Raw genomic sequence first — 12,248 nt, 5'->3', positions numbered from 1 at the left:
TGTGCCTTGTTGGTGTGCTGCACCCATCAACTCATCATTTACATCAGGTATAACTCCCAATGCAATCCCTCCCCCCTCCCCCCTCCCCCCTCCCCATGATAGGCCCCAGTGTGTGATGTTCCCCTTCCTGAGTCCAAGTGATCTCATTGTTCAGTTCCCACCTATGAGTGAGAACATACGGTGTTTGGTTTTCTGTTCTTGTGATAGTTTGCTAAGAATGATGGTTTCCAGCTGCATCCATGTCCCTACAAAGGACACAAACTCATCCTTTTTGATGGCTGCATAGTATTCCATGGTGTATATGTGCCACATTTTCTTAATCCAGTCTGTCACTGATGGACATTTGGGTTGATTCCAAGTCTTTACTATTGTGAATAGTGCCGCAATAAACATACGTGTGCATGTGTCTTTATAGCAGCATAATTTATAATCCTTTGGGTATATACCCAGTAATGGGATGGCTGGGTCACATGGTACATCTAGTTCTAGGTCCTTGAGGAATCGCCATACTGTTTTCCATAATGGTTGAACTAGTTTACAATCCCACCAACAGTGTAAAAGTGTTCCTATTTCTCCACATCCTCTCCAGCACCTGTTGTTTCCTGACTTTTTAATGATCGCCATTCTAACTGGTGTGAGATGGTATCTCATTGTGGTTTTGATTTGCATTTCTCTGATGGCCAGTGATGATGAGCATTTTTTCATGTGTCTGTTGGCTGTATGAATGTCTTCTTTTGAGAACTGTCTGTTCATATCCTTTGCCCACTTTTGGATGGGGTTGTTTGTTTTTTTCTTGTAAATTTGTTGGAGTTCTTTGTAGGTTCTGGATATTAGCCCTTTGTCAGATGAGTAGATTGCAAAAATGTTCTCCCATTCTGTAGGTTGCCTGTTCCCTCTGATGGTAGTTTCTTTTGCTGTGCAGAAGCTCTTTAGTTTAATTAGATCCCATTTGTCAATTTTGGCTTTTGCTGCAAAACCAGGCTAAAAAAGAAAAGCCATATGATCATCTCAATAAAAGAAGCACTTCACAAATTTTAATATCCATATGTTATAAACATTCCCAGCAAACTAGGAATAACAGGGAATCCATATAACCCTATAAAAAGAGATCTACAAAATTCTACTGCTGATTCCACATATAATTATGAAAAATTGAATACACCCCTTCTAAGGTCAGTAACAGACAAGGTGTCAATTCTCCCCACTCCTACTAGACACTATACAGAAAGTCCCAGGTAACACAGTATGGAAATTTAAAAACAGTTTACAATAGTTTAAATGGATGAAGTAAAAGTGTCTATATCTTCAGGTGAAATTAGTGATTTTAGAGAAAATCTGAAGGAACTATAAAAATGTTTTAAAAGATTATTGAACTAATAAGTGAATTGAAGAAAGTTTCAAGATTCAAAAATAAACTGTATTTCTATATACTATAAACAACTTGAAATTGAATGATAAATAATATCATTTGCAATAGCATCAGAAACATAAAATAGTTACATATGTAACAAAATATGAGAAAAACCTGTTTGCTGAAAACTACAAAACAATAATGAAATAAATTGTAAATTGTCTAAATGAATTCCAGCAGAGTAATTTGCAATATTTTTTGTAGATATTTATAAATTGGTTTTTAAAATTACATGAAAAAGTGAAATAAATAGAATACTCAAAACATTCTGAAAAAGAATAAAGCAGTAGACAACTCACTACTTTTCCTTAAGAATTATTATAAAACTACAGTAATCCTGATTGTTTAATGTTGGCAAGAGATAGATACGGACATCAGTGGAATACTATAGAGAGCCAAAAAATTTATCTCCATAAATATGGTCAATTGATATTTGAAAAAGGTGCCACGGCAAGTCGATGGAGAAATAATACTCCCTTTAACAAATAGTGCTGGAACAACTGGATATCCATGTACATAAAACTGAACTTTGTTCCACACATCACATAATATACAAATATTAACTCAAATGGATCCTAGACCTAGCTCTAAATCCTAAAACTATAAAACTTCTAAAGAAAATATAGGAGAAAATCTGTGTCTTTGGATTAAGTAAGGTTTTTTTTTTAGATAGACTAACAAAGGACAGTCCCACAAAAGAAAAAGAGAAATAAGATTTCATCAAAATTAAAAAGATGTGATCTGCAAAAAACAGTAAGAAAATGAAAAGACAAGTCACCAGTTAGTTTAAAATAGAACATCTAGCAATGAACTTGTACTAAGTGTATACAAAAGACTCTCAATATTCAGCAATAAGAAAGCATAAAAACACAATTTTGAAAAATGTGTGAAGTACTAATAAGGATCCATACCAACCCAGTGTCTTATGCCTCTCTTGTGGAAATGGAAAATGGCACAGCTCCTTTGGAAAACAGTTTGTCAGTTTCTCATAAAATGAAACATACTCTTATCATACCAGTATTCTCAGCAATTGTAGTATTTGTCTAAGAGAAATGAAAGTTTATTTACATAAAACATGTAAGAAAATATTATAGCACCTTCATTCATAAATCACAAAAAACTCAAAAGGGCCCAAATACTTAACAGCTGGTGAATGGATGAACAACCCCTGGTATATCCACACAAAGGAATACTGTTAATAGACTTACATCCAGTGAACTAGTGATACACACAACAATACAGATGGATTTCAAATGTGTATTGCTACTTCAAAAACCTGGGCTCAACAGATTTTATACTTTATGATTCCGTTAAATGGCTTTCTGAACCAGTAAAACTAGAGGAACAGAAAACAAATCAGTAGTCTCCAGAGAACTGAGGATAGGTGAGATAGATGAGTAAAACAGGCCGAGATAACTTTTAAATTTACAGAACTCTTCTATATTTTGATTGTAGTGGTGGTGACATGACAACATGTACTTGCCTAAACTCATAACACTGTGTAACATAAAGAGTTAATTTTACTCTATAAACTATAACACAGAAAAAAAAAATGCAAAGCTACTGGCATCCAAGCAATATAATCCAAACTATATAAAAACGAATGACTTAATTTTTAAAATTTCACTGTGCTTAAGCAAAATACCCTTAATAATCTGAAAAACAAAATAAATGTGTTATATTTTTATGACATTATTGACTTAACAGGGTGTTTTTTAGCTTCCAATTGCTGTGTAACTAATTATCACAAACATAGTGGTAGAAAACAGCTCCATTTGTTAGTTCATAGGTGAGAAGTTCAGCATATCTTGGGTTTTCAGTGGAAATCTGAATACTGGTGAGGCTGTTTCTTATGGATGCCCTGGGGAAATGATCCACTTCCAAGCTGATCTTTTTTGTTTCCAGAATTCTGTCTGTGACTTGACTCTTGGATTCTAATCCATTGTGACAGCCTACATGAAGCTACTAGATGTTTGTTAGATATTAAGTTAGTTTTCTTTCCCCTTATCCATGTCTATAGCAGATTTCTCTTCTTCCTGCTTTGCCAGTGAAAATAGTAGCCAGCAGTCCTTGAGTTTTATATACATGTCATTATAATTTCTGCTCTAATTAGTTTCAAAGATATTATTTTTTATTTTATTCCATTTTGTATTACTTTTTATGGAGAGTGTGACAGGTTTGTTTTGTTCTCTTTTTCTTCTTTTTTTGTGAATTTATATATTCTAATCAGAGTGCAAAACCCACTATTAGGTAAAATTTCAAATCAGAAAGCAAAACAAAACCAAAACATGTTTCTCAGAGAGACAGTAATGAGTTTTCTATTGCCACTGAATAATAAGTTATAGTAGAAATATTCTCCACATTTTGAGTGCCTACTCTGTGTCAGTCACTGTTCTAAGCATTTGTATTAACTCATGCTTCAACTCTTATACTGTCAAAGGAGGAAAAGATGTTATATATTTTCCTCAATGTTATATGGTTTTTAAGTAGCAGAATTTATAGTTGAACATATGCAATCTAATTCCGGAGAGCAGTTCATCTGTACAGATTCTGCTTAATCAAAATTTGGTAGTTTAAACAGTGAATGCATTTCATAGTCAAATCTACAACACTGAACCATATTTGGTTATTTTGTTTAAAATTATGGAAAGAAATATATCTTTAAATATCAATATTTAGTTAAAAACATATAAAAGCAATCTCAGGTAAATACGTTCTCAAGAGTTTATGATTCTGTATCTTTAATAATACTGTCAGAAAGCTGAAATATTTACCTACAGTCAACAGAAATCCTGTTATGCATTGGTATGTGCTTGTATTCCTTAATTTCACCTCATCTTTATCTAATAATTAAATATACAGCAGAGTCTGCACTGATATTTCCCTCCAAAACCTTTTTACCAATAGGGATGTCATGCCATTATCATCTCTGTAAATCCCAGAATCCAAAAATGTCATTTTTAAAGGTCATTTTAGATCTGTCATTCTGGATAGATGCATCTTCTTTCTTGAAAAGGCCAAGTTAAGTATCTTTATTAAAATTATGCTTACTCCATTTCTTTTTTCAATGCTCATATACAAAACATGGTCAAACTAGCCACATGAAAAGCTTAGATATTTTTGTCAAACTTGAAGCATGTAATACATAAGAAATTGTTTCATAATTTATTATTTTATAATTTACAAGAATTCTTTCTTTTAGAATATTGACAACTATCATTGTATATATTTATATATTTATGGTGTACGTCATGCCATGATATATGTATACAATGTGGAATTAATGAATCAAGCTTATTAACGTATCTATCACCTCTAATGCTCATCACTTATTCCTCCTAACTGAAACATTGTACCCTTTGACCAATATCTCCTCATTACCCCCAGCCCCAGCCACTGGTAACCATCATTCTGCTCTGTGCTTCTATGAGTTTGTTTTAGATTCCACATATAAGTGAGAACATGCAATAATTGTCTTTGTATACCTGAATTGTCTTTGTGTGCCTGCCTTTCACTTAGCATTTTGTCTTCCAGGTTCATCCATGTTGCTCTCTAATGACAGAATTTCCCTTTCAGTTAAAACTGAATTGTACTCATTTTGTATATATACACAATTTACTTATCCATTCATGAAGATGTTGTTTGGTTCCATATATTGGCTATGGTAAAGAATGTTGCATTAAACATGGAAGTGTAGCTATCTCTTTGACATGATTTCAGATCCTTTGGATTTTCACCCATATGTAGGGATCTTGGTAAAAAAATGATACATAATGTAGTTTTTTGAGAAAATTCTATTTAAGTTTTTCATAATAGCTGTACTAATTTACAACCCTGCTAAAAGTGTGCCAGGGTTCCCTTTTCTCTATGTCCTCCCCAACATGTGTTATCTTTCATTTCTTTGATAATAGCCACTCTGACAAGTGTGAGGAGATATCTCATTATAGCAGGTTTATATTTAAGTATTTAATTCACTTTGACTTGATTTTTGTATATTGTATGAGATATAGGTCCAAGTACTTTTTTTTGCACATTGATATCCAGTATTCTGTTAATGCAGTATGTCATATTTATATATTTGTGTATGTTAAACTATCCTTGCATCCCTGGGCTAAATCCCTCTTGACATGACAAATGATCTTTTTAATGTGCTATTGAATTGAGTTTGCTAGTATTACATGAATTCTTATGTAACTTCCTTGGTGAAACCCAAGCTTCACATGCTATATTGCAATATGCCATAAATCCAACAACTGAGATGTTTAAAAAGGTATCAGTACTAAATAATAAATTCCAAACTTTTCCAAAATTATTTAATGAATGTTTTCATTTTCTACTATTAAAGTTGTAAGTTGACATTTAAGAAATACATGAAGCAAAAAAAAGTCATCCTTGATTCTAACTATTCAGAGCTTTGGATAGCCTTGATTATGAACAGATGATCACTTTATTGTCTAATATTCATGGTACTTAAAGACATTAATGTATTTAAAATATTTTCATAGCATAAGCAATTATTTTATTCAGAAAACTAATTTTTTTTATAATACTTTAAGTTCTAGGGTACACGTGCACAACGTTCAGGTTTGTTACATAAGTATACATGTACCATGTTGTTTTGCCGCACCCATCAACTCGTCGTTTACATTAGGTATTTCTCCTAACGCTATCCCGACCCCAGCCCCCCACCCCCGAGACGTCCCAGTGTGTGATGTTCCCTGCCCTGTGTCCATGTGTTCTCATTGTTCAACTCCCACCTATGACTGAGAACATGCGGCGTTTGGTTTTCTGTCCTTGTGAAAGTTTGCTTAGAATGATGGTTTCCAGCTTCATCCACGTCCCTACAAAGGACGTGAACTCATCCTTTTTATGGCTGCATAGTATTCCATGGTGTATATGTGCCACATTTTCTTAATCCAGTCTATCATTGCTGGATATTTGGGTTGGTTCTGTCTTCGCTATTGTGAATAGTGCCACAATAAATATACGTGTGCATGTGTCTTTATAGTAGCATGATTTATCATCCTTTGGGTACATACCCAGCAATGGGATTGCTGGGTCAAGTGGTATTTCTAGTTTCTAGATCCTTGAGGAAAGGCCACACTGTCTTCCACAATGGTTGAACTAATTTGCACTCCCACCAAACAGTGTAAAAGTATTCCTGTTTCTTCTCATCCTCTCCAGCATCTGTTGTTTCTTTTTTTTTTTTAATTTTTTTTTGTATTTTCTTTTTTTTTTATTATTGTTATACTTTAAGTTCTAGGGTACATTTGCATAACGTGCAGGTTTGTTACTTATGTATACTTGTGCCATGTTGCTGTGCTGCACCCATCAACTCGTCAGCACCCATCAACTCGTCATTTACATCAAGTATAACTCCCAATGCAATCCCTCCCCCCTCCCCCCTCCCCCCTCCCCATGATAGGCCCCGGTGTGTGATGTTCCCTTTCCCGAGTCCAGGTGATCTCATTGTTCAGTTCCCACCTATGAGTGAGAACATGCAGTGTTCGGTTTTCTATTCTTGTGATAGTTTGCTGAGAATGATAGTTTCCAGCTGCATCCATGTCCCTACAAAGGACGGGAACTCATCCTTTTTGATGGCTGTATAGTGTTCCATGGTGTATATGTGCCACATTTTCTTAATCCAGTCTGTCACTGATGGACATTTGGGTTGATTCCAAGTCTTTGCTATTGTGAATAGTGCCGCAATAAACATACGTGTGCATGTGTCTTTATAGCAACATGATTTATAACCTTTTAATGATCACCATTCTAACTGGTGTGACATGGTACCTCATTGTGGTTTTGATCTGCATTTCTCGGATGACCAGTGAAGATGAGCATTTTTTTCATATGTTTATTGGCTGCATAAACGTCTTCTTTTGAGAGTTTCTGTTCATATCATTTGCCCACTTTTTGATGGGGTTATTTTTTTCTTGTAAATTTGTTTAAGTTCTTTGTAGATTCTGGATATTAGCCCTTTGCCAGATGGGTAGATTGCAAAAAGTTTCCCCCATTCTGTAGGTTGCCTGTTCACTCTGATGAGAGTTTCTTTTGCTATGCATACACTCTTTAGTTTAATTAGATCCCATTTGTCAATTTTGGCTTTTGTTGCCACTGCTTTTTGTGTTTTAGTCATGAAGTCTTTGCCCATGCCTATGTCCTGAATGGTATCACCTATGTTTTCTTCTAGATTTTGTCTTCTAGGTCTTCTATGGTGTTACTCTTACTTTTAAATCTTTAATCCACCCTTACGGTGTAAGGAAGGCATCCAGTCTCGGCTTTCTACATATGACTAGCCAGTTTTCCCAACACCATACATCAAATAGGGAAACTTTTCCCCATTGCTTGTTTTTGCCAGATTTGTCAAAGATCAGATTGCTGATGTGTGGTGTTATTTCTGTGGTCTCTGGGTCTCTGTTCTGTTCCATTGGTCTATATCTCTGTTTTGGTACCAGTACCACGCTGTTTTGGTTAGAGTAGCCTTGTAGTATAGTTTGAAGTCAGGTAGTGTGATGCTTCCAGCTTTGTTCTTTTGGCTTAGGACTGTCTTGGCTATGCAGGCTGTTTTTTGGTTCCATATGAACTTTAAAGTAGTTTTTTTCCCAATCCTGTGAAGAAAGTCATTGGTAACTTGATGGGATGGCATTGAATCTATAAATTACTTTGGAGAGTATGGCCATTTTCACCATATTGATTCTTCCTATCCATTCGCATGGAATGTTCTTCCATTTGTTTGTGTCCTCTTTTATTTCACTGAGTAGTTTGTAGTTCCCTTTGAAGAGGTCCTTCACATCCCTTGTAAGCTGGATTACTATGTATTTTACTCTTTTTGTAGTAATTGTGAATGGGAGTTCACTCATGATTTGGCTCTCTATTATTGGCATATAGGAATACTTGTGATTTTTGCACATTGATTTTGTATTCTGAGACTTTGCTGAAGCTGCCGATCAGCTTAAGGAGATTTTGGGCTGAGACGATGGGGTTTTCTAAATATATAATCGTGCAATCAGAAAACTAATTTTTTAAAGGAATTCAGTGAAGAAAAACATTAAGCTGTTTAGGTTTACATATTATGAATACCTGTGTCTACTTTACATTCTAATCAATTCAACATTGTTTCCTAGGCACAGCTTTCTATTCTCAAGTGTATCCATTAGGCTAGACCTAAAAATATAATTGAAATAATATGTGTAATATTTGTGGTAAGCAGAATTCCAAGATGGTCAGCTAAGAGTCCCGGCCTCTGGTTATTAAACACTAAAGAAGCTACTACTATAAAGGGATTTTTCCAGTATAATTAATGTTACTAAGTTTTTTGTTTCACAGATTATCTGTGTACACCTAAATGAGCCCTTTATAACCAGAATGTTTCCCAAGTGGCAACAGGGGGAAAAATTGGGAAGATTCAAACTTAAGGATTTAAAAATTTGATATGATGTTGAAAGATGAAGGGTGAAAGATGATGAAAGATGAAAGATGTCCATGCAAAAACTGGAATCTCCTACACGCTGAGAACAATCCCTGCTGAAAGCCAACAGAAAAATAAAATATTTAATTCTATCAGTGCATTGTAATGCATAAGAGATATAACAAAACTATTATACATTTTTTTCAATTTGGAAGGCTGAGGTGGGTGGATCACGTGAGGTCAGGAGTTTGAGACCAGCCTGGCCAACGCGATGAAACCCCATCTCTACTAATAATCCAAAAATTAGCCAGCCCTGGTGGCAGGCACCTGTAGTTCCACCTACTCTGGAGGCTGAGGCAGGAAAACCCCTTGAACCTGGGAGGCAGAGGTTGCAGTGAGATGAGATTGCGTCACTGCATTCCAGCCTGGGTGATAGAGCGATACTCCATTTCAAACAAACAAAAACATTTTCCAGTTCTTTTTAAAAAAATTCATTGTAATTTTGTACCGTGTTCTTCTCTTCCAATTATTATTTTGAATAATACTGAGGTGGAATAATAGATACAAATTAGGTTTAGCAGGAATGTTCTAGATGCAATGGCAGTAATTCTCTATCATTCATCATCTGTGTTGCAAATTATATGTTTTAAAGCATACTAATCCATTTATCTTATGTATTATGAATATTACACCTATAAATCAGAAACATAGGTATTTATGTTGTACTACTAAATTAAATTATACAAAAATTATTTATTCTCTAACTAGAACCTGCCAGACACTAGAGCAGGCACTGGGTTTTTAATGTTCAGCACAAAAGATAGGGTTCTGAATTATGACTTTCAATAAAGTTATTATAAAAATAAATATAAATAAAATTATTTTATAAAAACTTATAGAGAAAAAAATATATACTGCTGTGAAAATACATCACATTAAATTGTTTCTAGTTGAGGATTTCAGGACAAAGCTCCTCTGAAGAAGTAAATTATTGAGCTGAAACTGGATAGATGAAATATAGTTGTATAGATGAAAAACGGGAGGAAATTTTTTCAGACAAAAAAAAAAAGTGTGCAAAGCTTGTTGACACCAGAAAGCATAGTTTCTTTAAGAAATTGGAAAAAGCCTATTGGACCAAAATGGAAAGGCATACCTGAGAATAAGCTTCAGATTTATAAGCAACAGCCTGATCACAGAACATTGATGTTTTTGTTAAGTATTTTTGATATTCATCTGAAACAAAATTGAAGTTTTCAAGTCAGAATTATTTTGATAATATCAAACTGGGATTCCAGAAAGACTGCTTTTCCGGTGATTTGAGTCTGTATTGAAGGGGTGGCTAGAGAAGTGAAAGATGAGTAGAAAGACATTAATGTATTTTAGGTGAGAGATGTTTAATTACAACAAAGTAGTGTTACTAGAAATAGAAAAAGACTACTTGAGCTTGGGAGGTATTTGGGAATAAAATAGATATGACTTTTGATAAATTTAACAGGACAACTCGGGGATATGGAAACCATGAAAATTTTTAGATTGCTTTTTAAAATAACTGTGTCTTTGGTGTGTCATTTGCTGAGGCAGATAACAAGAGAGAATTCTACTGCATAAGAAACATTATGAGGTTGTTTGGGACATGTTTAATTCGCTATTTTATTTGGAACATCTAGATAAAAATATCAAGTAGTGAATGGGGCATATTATTCAAGAAGTTTAGAAAAGATTTGAAAGTTGGAGATATAAATCTGGACATCATTGGTGCATATACAATATTGGGACTGGTTATATAAGTGAGAAAATAGAGTTAGGGAGAGGGTCAGGGACTTGCTGTTGTGATGTCCCCAATGTTTAATGTCAGAATACACGATGAGATTTAAATAGATCTGTCAAAAAGGTGGGAGAAATTCCAGGGAGAGTGTAGTCATGGAAACTAGGGAAAGATCATGTTTCAGAAAGAAGCAGGGGCTCAACATTGTCAAATATTGCTGAGAGTTCAAGTGAGATAAAGAGTAAATTACAGCATGAGATGAAGAAAACAGATTCACTGTAGCTCATAGAAAAAGCTATGTTCCATAGGATGATGGTGGTGGTGAATGGGTCGAGGATTGTTTGTAGAAAGAGAAAGGCTTCACTGACTATTGATTCTATTTTGTGTAGTTAGTTCTGAAAGTCTGCAGAGAAACTGAGCAGAAGTTGAAGTGAAATATGTGTTATGATGATTTTCTTTTTTCATTTTTTAAAGATAAACAGGACTTTGAAATTATCAAATGTTTTTGGAAAATATTTACAGATCTCATTTAAAAAGATATCGAATGCAGGGAATAATGAAATAATAATTTGTTCTTCAATTATATTGAGAATGGAAGTGAAGAAAATTACGGATAGAGAGGGAAGAAGCATTTTCTTTACCATTATAGAAGGAAAGGAATAAAACACTGATATGGAAGGAGACAGATTGGGAAGTTAGTTACATTGTTAGAGAGTTTTGTTCTGATGTTATATAATGGCAATACTGCATTTGAAAAGAGATGAAAATGATTCAGACATTCAGGGATAAGAGTCTACTTTAGATTGTGGATCATAAATGCACACTGATAACAATTTACCCGTATATGCAAAATTTTTCCAGCTGCCTTTTTCCATGTCAATACAATCACAGACTGGAAAATGAAAAAGAAAGGAACAAAGAAATTGAGAATGTGGGTAGTGATGTTGCAATCGTGAACAGTAGCTCTAAGCTGGATAGAGAAGAAGCTTTAATAAAGCAGAGGGCTTACAGATAGAAAGACATAAAAAATGTATATTTCCAGAATTCCCAATGAAATAGAAGAGTAATAGTGAACATAGTTCAATAAAAAAAGTAGAAAAAGAATCATTGCGTTCACAGAACAGAATGTTTGATTTCATAATAGTAAAGACCATTAGGTTTGATGTGAAAATGTGTATTGGTTGCTTTAATCAATATCTATTTAGCACACTTATGAGTACAGAAGTCATATCTTAGTGGGCTTAAGAGTTGAAGTTGATGATGTAGAAATTGCAAGTTTTCAAGTCCTGTCAGAGAGTTTAAAGATAAGTTGTCTTAATGAAAAGTTTTTAAAACTAGGAAGACATAAGTGTGTTTGGGGGCTAAAATTTATAAGATAGTAGACATAGAAATATCAGAAATAGATTAAAAGCATACACAGATGTTCTCTGAGGAGGGAAAATACAATGAATAAAAATCACAAATGATCATTTTAGCCTTGCCAGAGAATGATATAAAATCCTTCTCCAGAAGCACCCAAGAGAAAGAAAGTGAGGAAAATAAATACCCAAACAGTACAGACATGGAGGTGGAGAAGAAAAAAGTGATAAGAAGTTATCAAACACAAATTCTCATTTCAGGGAGTTGAACTGAGGTTCTCTGTGGAAGGTGGAAAGCTCAAA

The sequence above is a fragment of the Macaca fascicularis genome, chromosome 17, assembly GCF_037993035.2.
Source record: "Macaca fascicularis isolate 582-1 chromosome 17, T2T-MFA8v1.1".
Taxonomy (NCBI): Eukaryota; Metazoa; Chordata; class Mammalia; order Primates; family Cercopithecidae; genus Macaca; species Macaca fascicularis.
The sequence above is the reverse complement of the archived record's forward strand: the minus strand, read 5'-3'. Positions refer to the sequence as shown.